Source organism: Bufo gargarizans, chromosome 1 (assembly GCF_014858855.1).
Source record: "Bufo gargarizans isolate SCDJY-AF-19 chromosome 1, ASM1485885v1, whole genome shotgun sequence".
NCBI lineage: Eukaryota > Metazoa > Chordata > Amphibia > Anura > Bufonidae > Bufo > Bufo gargarizans.
In genome coordinates this window covers 654,185,859-654,199,968 of record NC_058080.1, presented here as the reverse complement: position 1 = coordinate 654,199,968, position 14,110 = coordinate 654,185,859, and positions in this window count along the sequence as shown.

Genomic DNA, 14,110 nt, shown 5'->3' with positions numbered 1-14,110 from the left:
TCGGGAGCAGACTCATTTGAGAGACACAAATCAGTATCACAAACCATCGCATTTACACGACAGCGGAAAAAAGATACGCAGAAGAGGGATAAATAAGAACACTCAGAAGACACCGAACACATCCTTAGATGATGATATAATTATCAATTTAAGTAAAACATCACTTACAGAATAACAAAAGAAATTATTAAATGAATGATTAAAATTTTCACCCATAGTGGGTCTAGACAAATTCAACACTTACATTGTGTAATATGTCTCCAAATGTAAAATATTTATGTATAAATAGAAAATTCATTAGAAAAATTTGTCTGAAAAAATACTACAGTATATGAAAAATCCTATAATTGAGACCGATGTTGACCCCTCGAGATACATTTAGTGTTAAGATTCAAATGATCACAGAAATCATCTATCACTGGTTTTTACAGGGTCCACGTTTCGGCTATATGTAGCCCTTCATCAGTCTAGCAAACAAGAAAGGGAATAATTCATGATAGTATACAATATAGGTCTCCATAATATAACATAATGTACAAATCATGCCAAGGGAATTGGTTATCATTTATGATAATCCAGGGTACCTTTAATTCTCAGACATACTAAATCAATAACAATACGGACCTGAGAAATAATGATATTATGCTGTACCAAATATCTCAGAAAGAGATTACAGTCACTAGGGGTTTTCTTAATAAAAAGGAGACCCCAAAAAGCGATGTGATATATGTTTTACGAGATAGCGGGACAGCATATATCTTATAATAAGCTGGATACTGGGTTTATATTGGAGGTAGCAACTCAGTGTCTCTATTCCCTTGGACAAAGCTAAGGCGAAACGTACATCAGAGAGTCGTCTCTTTCCTCCTTCTCCATGGATATTCAGGGTCAGTATATTGTTTGTCTGTGTTGGTCAGCAGTTGTTTACACTTTTTTAATGGTCGCCAGTTACACTTACCGGGAGTTCCCTGAGTTGGAGCCACTGAGTTTGGACCATATCTAGGGAGGAATCCGGATGTGTTCTGGCCATAGGTGATGAGGTATAGATTCCTTTTTAGTGTTGTACTGGCCATGGATGACTAAACTGTAATTTATAGTTGAAGCACTTTTTAGGTACCATTTATTGATGTGTATATATCATCTGTATAGTTTAAATAGACCCATTGTTATCTGTGTGGGGGGAGGGATGATTCTTGCCCTGTAGCCCTTACCCGCAAATTTTATATTGTATTGTATTATTTTTGTGTAACAATTATGTGTAATAAAGATTTTTTTTTGTACTACATGTGTGGTTCTACTTTTTCGGTTTATCTTATATTATAGAAATACAAGAAATCCTAAAATGACAGGTGAAGCTATACATGAAACCCCATATATACATCATGTCTCATACTGGCTGAATACATAAGCTGAATACATAACTACATAAGCTAAATGCTAAGCATATGGTAATGTGACTACAAGTGACAATGCGATCATGGGGTCAAAAAACCGCTCAATACATAAATTCATACATAAGAAAGTGCCACCAAATAGACCTGGGGGTGGCTAGTAAAAAAACAAAGGAAGGGAAGTAAAGAGACAAAAAATTAGGGAGTAATGGACTGTCTAGCTAGAGACAGCGCAATGCAACCGCTGAACGTGGGTACAGTAGGACAACAACATTGGTCATAGAAAATTATCCCGGTATGAGGAGCATAAGCATGGAAGCTGGCATGAGACATGAGACGGTGCGGGTGCCATCTTAAATATCCCAGAGGGGCGGCGCATGAGAACACTCAGAAGACACCGAACACGTCCTTAGATGATGATATAATTATCAATTTAAGTAAAACATCACTTACAGAATCACAAATGAAATCACTAAATAAATGATAAAAATTTTCACCCACAGTGGGTCAAGACAAATTCAAAATACAATATGAAAAATCCTATAATTGAGACCGATGTTGACCACTCGAGATACATTCACATAGAGTTAAAACAGAGATCTAAAAAAAGACAAGAAGTTAGCCAAGAAATAGCGACATTTCGGAAATGCATAGAATCAGACATTAGGAAATTAAAAGTTAGGACAACGCAAAATAATCTATCCAAACGGGAAAGAGAGGCCATAAAACAACTCCAAAAATCAAAAGAGATAATAATTAGACTGGCCGATAAAGGGGGGGTCATTGTTATCCTAGACTTAAAAGATTATGATCAAGAATGCATGAGACAATTATCCGACACTGATACATACAAAATCCTAAAAAAAGATCCAACACAAGATTTTCCGAGGGAATGTGCTCAATATTGTAAAAAAGGTCTTGACCAAGGTATATTAAAAGAACAGAAACACTCATTCATCATGAAGACTGAACAAAGATTACCAAAAATCCACAAAAAATCCGACAATCCCACGGGGAAGACCAATCATCTATGGAATTGGGTCTAATTCATCAAACCTGTCCCAATATGTATGCAGGATTCTTCAACCGATAGTAACAAATACATTTTCATACAACAAAGATACTACAGATATAGAAACATTAGACAAAATACACTTAGAAGAAAACTGGATTTTAGGAACAATGGATGTGAATTCACTATACACAGTAATAGATCATATACAAGGAATTAATGCTCAAAAAAATAGATTACAACAAAATGATAATATTCATACAGAACAAATAGACTTTTTAGTAGAAGGTGTGGAATATATACTTTTACACAATTACTTCTATTATGGTTCAGATTGTTATCTACAAACAAAAGGGACCGCAATGGGAACCAGGTTCGCCCCCAGCTACGCCAATCGTTGGCGGGAGAGTGAGGTTATTTTGCAAATGCTGGAGGAGAGCCTGGTGCTATGGCGAAGGTACATAGATGACATTATGCTCATTTGGTCTAAATCAGAAGAGTATTTGAATAAGTTTATATATGAGATAAACACAAACGATACAAATTTTAGTTTCACTACTAATATAAGTAAAGAAAAAATTGATTTTCTAGATATAACGATTAAAAGACATGACCATAATCTAATTTGTAACACATATCAAAAGTCAGTCGCAAAAAATAGCTATATATTGTTTTCCAGTTGTCACCTACCTAGGTGGCCTATAAACATACCTACGAGTTTATTTAGATGTCTAAAAAGGAACTGTACAAACGAAGACCAATTCGAAGAAGAAACACACCAATTGAGTAAACAATTTCTAACTAAACAATACCCCTCAGAAATAATAGAGATGTCACTTAAAAAGGTTAGAACTATTAAAAGAGACAGAAGGAAAGAACACAGATGACTTCTTACGTATCATCCTCCCCTTTAATAGCTACGACAAAAGAATAGAAAAAGTAATCAAAAACCATTGGCACCATTTATTAGAAGACAAAATATATACATAGGCCCCACCCTGACGCTAATACCAAAGATAATATACACAAAAGCACCTAATTTAGTCCTTAAAAGGGACCTGTCACCGGGATTTTGTGTATAGAGCTGAGGACATGGGTTGCTAGATGGCCACTAGCCACATCCGCAATACCCAGTCCCCATAGCTCTGTGTGCTTTTATTGTGTAAAAAAACCGATTTGATACATATGCAAATTAACCTGAGATGAGTCCTGTCCCTGACAGGACTTATTGTTTCTGATTGTTTGTGGAATTGAAAAGTGATTAAGGTTAGAGAAATAAACATATGCCTTTACCTACATTTATTTTATCACACATGATGCTTAATCAGTGTTTAGTTTTTAAGTTTCTAAGCGATGATGGTCACGGGTGAAAATCAACCCATCCATGATGTTGTATATCACCTGTTTCCTAATGAACTCCCAGATCTGATTGAACTTTGACATTGCTTAGTCTGAATATATGCTTTTGCTGATTGAAACGCGTTGACCGTGAACACAATGGTATTTGTGAACATGTAGTTTACCTGAGTACACAATAATTGTAATTATCCACGTGCAGTAACGCGTCTCGTGCATAGAGACTTATATCTGGACTGCTGGAGGGAGTTTTTGTTTGTTTGCCAGGAAACCTAACCATGTGGCAGTAGCCTAATATTCAGCAGAAACAAATCACATGCTGCAGATTTAAAGATTTGCACGGGAGGTAAATTTCCGCACATAAAAAATCTGAAAAGTGTACATTTGATTTGGTAAATCTCATTCACTTTGCTGGTACTGTAATACTCAGCTTTTTTTTTCTGCACAAAAGTCTGCGTGGAAAAAAACACCTAATTTGCACTTACTTTAAATACGCTAAAATAAAATAATTCATAGTCACCACTTTTCTGCTGCTTAAGCTGCCACAGTAGTCATGTGACGTATAATGTGGAGGTCAGTGAATGGCTTCTTGGTGACGTGGTGTGTATGGGGCGTTATTGCTGCAGTCAGCACTGCAGAACCGGAGCATGATACCGGAGGCGACAGGGAGAGAAATGGGGAGAATCACTTTTTTTTTTATTTTAGCACATTTACTGTGGCTGGAAGAGTGTTAATTGAACCTAGACAGCCTCTTCAACATTTTTCTCCTAGAGAGATTTGAAGGAACTATTTAGAAGACAGCTAAAGGTTTTCTGCAATGGATCAAACTTAAAGGGGTTGTCCAACTTCAGATCATTTTTAAATAATGGCTTAGTGGCTAGGTCTTAGGTTCGAATCCAGCCAAGAACAATATCTTCATGGAGTTTGTATTTTCTCCTTGTGTTTGTGTGGCTTTCCTCCCACACTCCAAAGACATATTGATGGGGAATCTACAGGGTGGGCCATTTATATGGATACACCTTAATAAAATGGGAATGGTTGGTGATATTAACTTCCTGTTTGTGGCACATTAGTATATGTGAGGGGGGAAACTTTTAAAGATGGGTGGTGACCATGGCGGCCATTTTGATGTCGGACATTTTGAATCCAACTTTTGTTTTTTCAATAGCAAGAGGGTCATGTGACAAATCAAACTTATTGGGATTTTCACAAGAAAAACAATGGTGTGCTTGGTTTTAACGTAACTTTATTATTTCATGAGTTATGTACAATTTTCTCTTTGTTTACAGCCATTGACATGTCGCCGAGGTTAACACATGCGGAGCGGATAGAAATTGTGTTGATGTCTGGTGAATGCAGTAACCGGGTCATTGCAGCAGACCACCCATCTCCCATGCTACGGATAGCAAACTGCTTGCTAAGTTTCGTGAAACTGGTTCAGTGTTGGATTTGCCAAAATGTGGACGCATGAAATCTGTCACTAATGAAGAAACATCAGTGGCTGTCCTAGCTTCATTCAGCAAAAGCCCACAGCGTAGCACTCGACGCATGTCACTGGAGAGTGGCATTAGTCGAACATCCCTTCGGCGGATATTAGCTACTCACAAATGGCATCCTTACAAACTCCAGCTACTGCAGCATCTCAACGAGGATGACCCAGATCGGCGCACTGAATTTGCAGAATGGGCAAAACAAAAATTGGAACAGGACCCTCAGTTTACGCAGAAGATTTTGTTCAGTGATGAGGCAAACTTTTATGTGAATGGTGAAGTTAACAAACAAAACCACCGCTATTGGTATGACACTAACCCACATTGGATAGATCCCTCTAAGACTGTTGTAACCAAAAAATTTCTGGTATGGTGTGCTATATGGGGTACAAAGATAGTGGGGCCATTCTTTATCACTGGAAACCTCAAGGCCACTGGATATGCGAAATTGCTACATGATGATGTGTTTCCCTCTTTATGCACTGAAGCTGGCATGTTCCCTGAGTTTTTCCAGCAAGATGGTGCACCACCACATTATGGGTGTCAGGTCCGAGCATTCCTAGATGAACAGTTTCCTGGAAAGTGGATTGGTCGTCGTGGGCCAGTTGAATGGCCCCCAAGGTCTCCCGATTTGACCTCCTTAGACTTTTATCTTTGGGGTCATCTGAAGGCAATTGTCTATGCTGTGAAGATACGAGATGTGCAGCACCTGAAACTATGGATACTAGAAGCCTGTGCTAGCATTTCTCCTGCGGTGTTGCTATCAGTGTGTGAAGAGTGGGAGAAGAGGGTTGCATTGACAATCCAACACAATGGGCAGCACATTGAACACATTTTATAAGTGGTCAGAAACTTGTAAATAACTCATGAAAGAATAAAGTTACGTTAAAACCAAGCACACCATTGTTTTTCTTGTGAAATTCCCAATAAGTTTGATGACCCTCTTCCTATTAAAAAAACAAAAGTTGTATTCAAAATGGCCGACTTCAAAATGGCCGCTATGGTCACCACCCATCTTGAAAAGTTTCCCCCCTCACATATACTAATGTGCCACAAACAGGAAGTTAATATCACCAACAATTCCCATTTTATTAAGCTGTATCCATATAAATGGCCCACCCTGTAGATTGGGAGTCCCACTGGGGACAATATACATGTCAAGCACAATATGTTGGGTACTATATAAATAAGTAAACTTAAAAAAATGATGAAAAGGTTCAGCTTCTCCAAAAAGTGACCATCTTTATTAAATATTACATGGTGCAGAAAAAATCCATAATCCAAAAGAACAGCGTCTACGCATTTTGGACCTCTCTGTTTAGGTCCTTATTCATGATGTCCTTAGTCATGAATAAGGACCTAACCAGAGAGGTCCGAAACGCGTAATCGCTGTTTTTTTGGATTATGGATTTTATCTGCACCATGTAATATTTAATAAAGATTGTAATTTTTTAGAGAAACTGGACCTTTTTCTAAATTCTTTCATGTTACTGCTGGGGAGCTGCCGTTTCCAGTTCTAGTCCGTGGGGTCCTTCCAGGTGAGCGCAGCAACTAGTGCTTCTGTTTTTATATAAACAAGTAATACATGAATAAAAATACCCCCCTCCCCCATCCAGCAAGACCTGTCGAGAGAAGCATACTTACCTGCTCCCTGAAATTTGGTTCTGGTTCCAACACTAACTTCACTGTGCTTTGATCCCTACATGTAAACCTCCAGCATGGACTGTGGTCACGTGCATGGGTGAATCTCGTGGGACACATGTCCACTGCAGCTAGTCATTGGCTGCAGCAGTGCACGTGACCCCTGTCTGTGCCAGAAGTTTGCATGCGGGGACTGAAGCGCAGTGAATAAAGCGGTAGACCCAGAATACACTATGGGGATCATTTTTATAGGAAGTATAATTTGTCGCAGATTTGGTTTAAAGGGAAATTTGCAGCCGAATCTGCGACTTTTCCCTGGTGGCGGAAAAAGGAGGCATGGAGTGGAAGGGGCAGGCTGGCAAGCCTAATGATTCATTATGCAGTGAAAAAGGACTTAAATCTACGCCAGAATAGAAGATGGCATAGATTTAAGCAAGTCGCACAGCTGCCGGAAAGGGGCTAAGTTATGTAGAGGCACTCCATAGGAACTAATGTGCGGCAGCCTCTTGTCACTCAGGAGGGCAGAGGCTGCCACACACACACTGTAGCTCTCCCGATCCTCGCCAGGAGGAGCGGAGCACGGCTTGGAGCGGGTTTTTAACCTTCCTTCAAATGTGACCACAGCATCTGAGGGCTTAAATGTGTGTGATCGACATTATCGTCGATTTCTTTTATTTCCCATTACATATAAAGTGTGTCAACATATTCTGCAGCGCTGTACAAAGATTGTCATCAATCACATCAGTCTCTGTTCCCAGTGGGGTTCAAAATCTAATTTTGCAGCTCATACATGCTACATACATGCTAAGGTCAATTTCATAGGAAGTGAGTTTTTGGAGAGGGGAACAAAAGCAGAAAACCTAAAGGAAACCCAATATAAAATGAGCATGCAAACTCCATGCAGACCTGGACCTTAGGGCTTTTAGGTAAGCACTGAGCTACCATGCTGCACACAAAAATGAAAGGGATATTCTATTTACATTTATGGTATACACACAGGGAGCTGCAAATGAAGGGGACATTGGGATAGTTCTCTGCGTTAGTGTGCATCTCTTTCCACTAAGGTTTATGGGAGTTACAGAAAGGTCATGAGATCCCATTCTCTGCATAGGTTCATTTAAGAGACTGCTCAGTTTGAAATTTGATTGCGGGGCATGGTTTATGGTGCAATCTGAATATCACCGGGTTAACACTACGAGCAGGTGATGGTTAGCACACCATATACTGTTTAAAAGGCATTTAGGTTTAGGATTTTACTTGTTTGCAAGCATTTTTCTTATATTAAAGACCACCTGTCTGCTCCCTTTACTTGTCTGTTTTAATAAATAGCCATATTATCTATGAAATAACAATGCTGGAGCATCTTCTTAGAACTATGCTGTCAGGAATTCACTTAGTGAAACCACTGTGCAGGGCTGTGCTCAGAGGGTTGCCGGCCAAGACCCAGCTGCTGGATATGCCAGCTAGACTGGAAACCAAGTCAACCAGGTTTCTGACTCTGTGTCCCACCCCAAAGCTAGGTGGGAGATTTAAGACTGCTGATTCTTGATTAACTTGCATGTGATATCGTTTTGTATCAGGGCTCTATACTGTGCAACTTTCTACTTATTTTCTGTGGACTGACTTCTGGCTTGTTTGTGGATTTACCCTATAGCTGCTGTTCCTGCTTATATTGAATCTCCTGGTAATTGACCTTGGCTTGTCTCTGGTTTAACCTCTCGTGTGCTGCATTTACTGTATCTGTCTTTCCTGGTTTTGACTCTGCATGCTTACTCCCCTTTGTTCCTCCTTTATTCCTCCCTGGTCATTCTAGAAGGTCTGCCACTAGTGTGCCCTGCACCAGCTTTCTGTTATCAGCTCCGTAACCTAGGTCCCTATAAGCACAGTCCATTCGGCAGGCTCTGGTGATGAACCTAACTAGGGGTAACTCTAGCTTCATACTACCCTGAGTGATTTTGACATGCTGGTAGCCATTTTGGGGTTCACTGGCTGTGGTCCAGACAGTGACCTTTGTGCCTAAAATATGCATTATATTGTTCCTCTCTCCTATTTATCCTGGATATGTATGAACAAGTTTACATCTGGGTGCTACCTATCTCCTTTGTCAACAAGAGGTGTCCATACTTTTAGATGGCCTATCACATCCCCTAATCTATTCTCCAGAACCCCCAACTTCAGCCTCATTCTTCAGAACATGATCCATGATCCAACAATACCAACACACCCCATGCACTGAAATGCACTACGGATATCGGCTGGTGATAGCTCAAGCAGCTTTATATCTATTCCCCTATTTTGTTAAGATGGCAGAACCATTGTACAAAACAAGCACTTTTTTTCTTTTGTCTCATCCTTATCTCCTTATAGTTTGTAAGCTCTTGTGAAAAGAGCCCTCATTCCTCTTGTTTTAATAGTTGACTTGTTTGTAGCTATGTAATGTCTGATTTTGTTTGTACATGAACCCACTGATTGTAAAGCTCTGCAGAATATGTTGGTGCTATATAAATAAATATTATTGTTATTATTATTATTTTTATTACAACCCCAATTCCAAAAACGTTAGGACACTGTGTAAAATGTAAATAAATGTAAATAAAAGCAGAATGCAATGATATGAACATTTCATAGACCCATATTTTATTCACAATAGATCATAGAACACATACCAGATGTTGAAAGTGATACATTTTATAATTTCATGAAAAAATTACCTTTTTAAAATACCTTAATGGCAGCGACACTCAAATAAAAATTGGGACAGAGGCAACAAAAGGCTGGAAAAAGAAGTGGTAATAATAAAAAACAGCTGGAGGAGCAATTTGCAACTAGGTCACATGACTGGGTATAATAAGCATGTTAGGCAGAGTCTCTCAGAAGCAAAGATGGACAGAGGTTTGCCAATCAAATAAAAACTGTCTAAAAATGGTGGAAGAATTCCAGAAAAATGTTCCTCAATGTAAAATTACGGAGACTTTGATTATCTCACCATCTACAGTACATAATATCATCAAAAGATGATGAGAATCTGGAGAAATTAATGTGCACAAGGGACAAGGCTGACAGTCAAGATTGAATGCTCAGGCAGCATTGACTAGAAATCACTGCATGCACTCACTTACAGAAATTATTGTCTGTTAACTATGCAATCCATAAATGCAAGATAAAGTTGTATCATGCAAAGAAGGAGCCATATGTCAACACTATCCAGAAATACTGGTGTCTTCTATGGGCCAAAGATAATCTAAAATAGATGCAAAATGGAAAACTGTTTTGTGGTCAGATGAATCAAAATATAAACTCCTTTTTGGAAACCATGGATGCTGTGTTCCGTGCACTCAAAAGAACACAGAAGGACCATCTAACTTGTAATCAGCGCACAGTTCAAAACCCTGCACCTCTGTTGGTATGGGGTTGCATTAGTGCCTATGGCGTGGGCAGATTACAGATTTGGAAAGGCACTAGCCATGCTGAATAGTATACAGAGTTTTTAAAACAACATATGCTCCCATCCAGACATCTATTTCAGGGAAGGTCTTGCATATTTGAGCAAGACAATGCTAAACCACATAGTGCATCCATCACAACAGCAGAGTCTGGGTACTGAACTGACCTGCTTGCAGTTCAGACCTTTCACCAATAGAAAACATTTTTGCTGCATCATAAAATGAAAAATCTGGTAAAGAAGACCCAGGACTGTTGAACAGCTAGAATTCTACATCAGACAAGAATGGGACAACATTCATCTCCCAAAACTCCAGCAATTGGTCTCCTCACTTTCCAGACCTTTACAGACTGTTGTGAAAAGAAGAGGGAATGCTACACAGAGGTAGACATGGCCCTGTCACAACTTTTTTGAAATTGCTGCCATCAAGTTCTAAAGGAGTTAGTTTTTTCATGAATTGTTAAAAGGTCCTCACGTGTTCTGTGATCTATTGTAAAGAAAATATGGGTCTATATAATTAGCAAATCATTGCATTCTGCTTTTATTTATATTTCTTTACATTTTACACAGAGTCCCAACTTTTTTGAAATTGGGGATGTAAAATTATACAAAGTCTGACAATGGCAGCAGTGATCGGACAGTGTCACAGTCTGTAGGCAATGAAGTTAAATGGTCACTCGGACCGTGACTTTTGCAGCCTCTCTGACTAGTAATTATAAAATTATATCTTTATTATTCACTCTTTTAAAAAACACATACTTCTTGGGAACTGACTTAAAATTCCTCAGGGAAATCAGGGTTCGGGATCTGTCTCCTGTTTATTGTATGATGTATATTCTGTTTGGACTTCTCAGGGCGGAATAGCAGACCACCTCTCGAGTCTCCAGACTCTACAAATTCACTTTGTCTAACACTATCTAGATACAATTTCCCACTATGGGGTCCTTACCTCTAAATCCCTGAACTAAAATCTATTCCTGCATCCCTACATGTTTCGCCGTGTACTCGGCGTCTTCAGGGGATGACATGCAGAATATACATCATACAATAAACAGGAGACAGATCCCAAACCCTGATTTCCCTGAGGAATTTTAAGTCAGTTCCCAAGAAGTATATGTTTTTTAAAAGAGTGATTAATAAAGATATAATTTTATAATTACTAGTCAGAGAGGCTGCAAAAGTCACGCTAAGGTCCGAGTGACCATTTAACTTCATAGTATATTAAATATAGCGTCGCAACCTCCTGAGGGATCCTTTGTTTGTTAAATAAATCAAACAGTCTGTAGGCAGGCTTGGACTCGCCCTCAAGAGTTCAAGTGAATCCCCCAGTGGGCCCCTGAGCAAGGTGGGCCCATAGTCTCCCACCCCCTGCACACATGGCGCATAACACAGTAGACTTCCTGCGCTACATACATATATTCAATATACAGCACCTCAACCAGCCTATGTTCATATAAAAACATGGTAGATTATTGCAGAAACTCCCCAGCTTATTATTATAGACACAACCAGATAGCTGAGATGACTTCTTGGTATAGAGGAAAGCTAGCCAGTATCTTCTTTTCACCGAGACCTACCTTCTCAAGGTCACTGCAGGGACCACCATATTCAATCATCTGATAGCATCTTGCTGCTGTGTAAGCAGGTAATATTTGAATGTATCCATATGGTGGGCCCCCAAAATAACTTTTACAGGTGGGACCTAGGCACCCCAGTCCGACACTGTATGTAGGGATATACTGACAACTGGTAGCACCCCATGTCAATTTATGCATAGATTTCAAGGAGAAATTACAGAAATCTGGGAAAAGATATTCCAGCATTTGTATTTCATAGGGAATTTATTATAAATGGTTTGCTAAAGATTGATCCAAATCAAGTGAACAACGTTTGGAACTGCCAATGGCGAACAATGAAAGGGACATGATGATTGCTAGGATGCTGCAGCCCTTTCAAATAGTTGATTAGTGGGGATGGCGAAAGTTGGATCCTGACATATCTAATGCTGATGGCCTGTACTAAGGATAAAGAAAAAGAAAAAGAGGAGAGAGAGGACAGCGCCTCATGTGTGGTGTTGCAAATAATAATATCGTATATAGATTTGTAGTTCGCTTACCAGAGCGTGTTGAGAGGAAGTCACAACAACTTTGAAGACCTCGCTGGTATATATATTCCGTCCAGAATACGGGGTCTTGGCTGCAGCCTGGGTTCCTGCCTGTGCCCAAAAGATGGGTGCTGGAGTTGAGTTCAGACTAAATGGTAAAACCTCTTCTGTGGGCGCTGCCAAGGATCACATCAAGATATGGCGTATGGTTCCAATAATAACTTTATTGTCGACACGTTTCAGGGGTGAAAGACTCCCTTCCTCAAGACAGTGATACATGCATATACAACAGTTAACAGCAACATATATAGGGTGTTGGCTGTATTTTGGCGCCCAACAACGGGGGGGTGGGGGGGGATCAATGGTTCTGATCTGCACTTTTTTTTCCCCCTTCCCCAGAGAATGGTGTCAATCATATACGGACATGTTGCAGCATACAGTACTGGATTGTATCTGCAAGTTTGGACAAATCAATAAAACTTTCATATGGTCAATACCTATATGGTCACTGAATGCTCAAGAGAATTATATTTTTCTGCAACATGTTCGTATATGATTGACACTACTCTCTGAGCCATCATACGGACATGTGGCATTGTTACTATTATTATATACACCTTTACTCTATATTTATGGTGACCACCCCTACAAGAAAAATACCATCTTAGTTGATATGCCAGATGGCATGAGAGTCCCCTAGGTGTATTATCCGTTTTTAACCACTCTTTTTATTATAAATATTTTTTCTTTTAACCTTGTTCTTTGGCTTCAAGCCATATGATACCATGACATAAGTTATTATTCTAGAATACAGTTTTTATACATTTTAACTCCAACAATGTGTCTCTCTCTATAGGTTATCTATAATGAGATTATAGCTCTCGACTAATTATTTTATCCAATACTATGGATCAATATGAACTATGAGGTCGTTTATAATAATACTGCCCCAATTCCTATCCGGCTATGAGAAAATAGCACTCGCTAAGGCGCATACCACTGTAGAATATGCCAATATAGATTGTTGACTGTTATCAATTTTTTTATAATGTGAATAAGGCCTCATGCACACAACAGTATTTTTTCACGGTCCGCAAAGCGGGGTTCCGCTGTTCTCTGATCCGTTTCCGTTTTTGTTTGTGTGTGTCTTCCTTGATTTTTGGAGGATCACCAGACATGAAGGAAAGTGAAAAAAAAAATCTAAGTCAAGTTTGCCTTGCAAATGATAGGAAAAAAACGGACACGGATCACGGACGCGGATGACAATCTTGTGTGCATCCGTGTTTTTTCACGGACCCATTGACTTGAATGGGTCTGCAAACAGAATAGGACAGGTCATATTTTTTTGACGGACTGAAAACGCGGATCACGGACGCGGATGACAAACGGTGCATTATCCGAGTTTTCAACGGACCCATTGAAAGTCAATGGGTCCACAGAATATCACGGAAAACGGAACAACGGACACAGAACACAACAACGGTCGTGTGCATGAGGCCTAATGAACATAATACAATGCCTGACACTCTGGTTAGCGCTCCTACATCGCGCTCGAGATTTCCTGCCCCTGTAATAAGCGCTTCTACATTGCGCTCGGGTGTCCCTGCCACCTGATGAGCACCTCTCCATTGCGCCCTAGTGTCCCTGATACTTTGATTGGCACTTTAGTTTTTT